Source organism: Arachis ipaensis, chromosome B06 (genome assembly GCF_000816755.2).
Source record: "Arachis ipaensis cultivar K30076 chromosome B06, Araip1.1, whole genome shotgun sequence".
NCBI classification, from domain to species: Eukaryota; Viridiplantae; Streptophyta; class Magnoliopsida; order Fabales; family Fabaceae; genus Arachis; species Arachis ipaensis.
In genome coordinates this window covers 120,895,499-120,896,532 of record NC_029790.2, presented here as the reverse complement: position 1 = coordinate 120,896,532, position 1,034 = coordinate 120,895,499, and the positions used below count along the sequence as shown (strand labels likewise).

The 1,034-nt window shown below is 31.3% G+C and overlaps 1 pseudogene; it reads left to right on the top strand.

The window, feature by feature from the left end:
- The window catches only part of LOC107648417, a 10,555-nt pseudogene continuing 10,103 nt past the window's right edge, over positions 583-1,034 (top strand).

Here is a 1,034-nt window from a genome sequence, read left to right as displayed (position 1 = left end):
TTAAAATGGAAGAGACAATTAATTTAAGAGGAGTGTTAGGAGCAGTAAATTTTGTAATTTATAACTATCAATTAGCTATTATTATTATTTTTAATGATGTGAGATTATATCTAATAATATAAGATTATTTACTTTTTTTTATTGGTTAAATGCTAGCCAGATTTTAATAAAACTGCTGGCTTCATTGATTTTCTGTTCATTTAAAACAGAAGGAGTATTATTTTAGTTTAAAATCATTAATTGTTGGACAGTTTTGATCTATTAAACTCTAATCTAATTAAGTCATTGTGAGTTACCAATAGCCCTAAGGAAGAAGTTCCAAATATTAGTGGACCCCTCAATAACTTCCCAAAACGCCCAAAGAAAAGAGAAACCATATCCTTTTAGACCTTAAAAAAACCCTATAAATTAAAGAGAGGAAACACATGAGAATCAGAAACGAAGTCTGTTTTCCCATTCCTTTGTCCTCCTAATTTCTCTTTCATTATTTCACACACCCCTCCCCCTTCTCTCTCTCTACTACTCAATTATCCCCACACCTTCATAAGCATAAAATAATAAACCTTTATTATTATTATTATTATGTCTCTCTTGGCTATTACCCTGTGGCTTTTATTTTTCTTTTCATCATCTGTGGTTCATTCAGGAGCACAGGGCTCTAGCCGTGGCTCCTTAGGTGATGGCATATGTGCCACTTCTGTTGTTGTTCATGGTTACAAGTGCCAGGAACTTCAAGTAAGAACCACAACAGAGGCCTTAAGAAAATAAAGACATGTCCATAAAAACGTTGCTTATTATATGATAGCACATCACTACGACAGCTTAGATATATAATTGAAAATGTTGCCCTAGATTTTAGGTGACATTTTTTATAAGCGCCAAGCGGCAACATTATTCAACCATTGTCAAACGTAGAAATTCGCCTACATAAAAGTCAATTTAGTTAAACATGTAGCAAACCAAATTTCAGACATTATAAAAGTCAAATTCTTATAATTAATTTTAATTTTATTCAAATTTATAATATATAACTT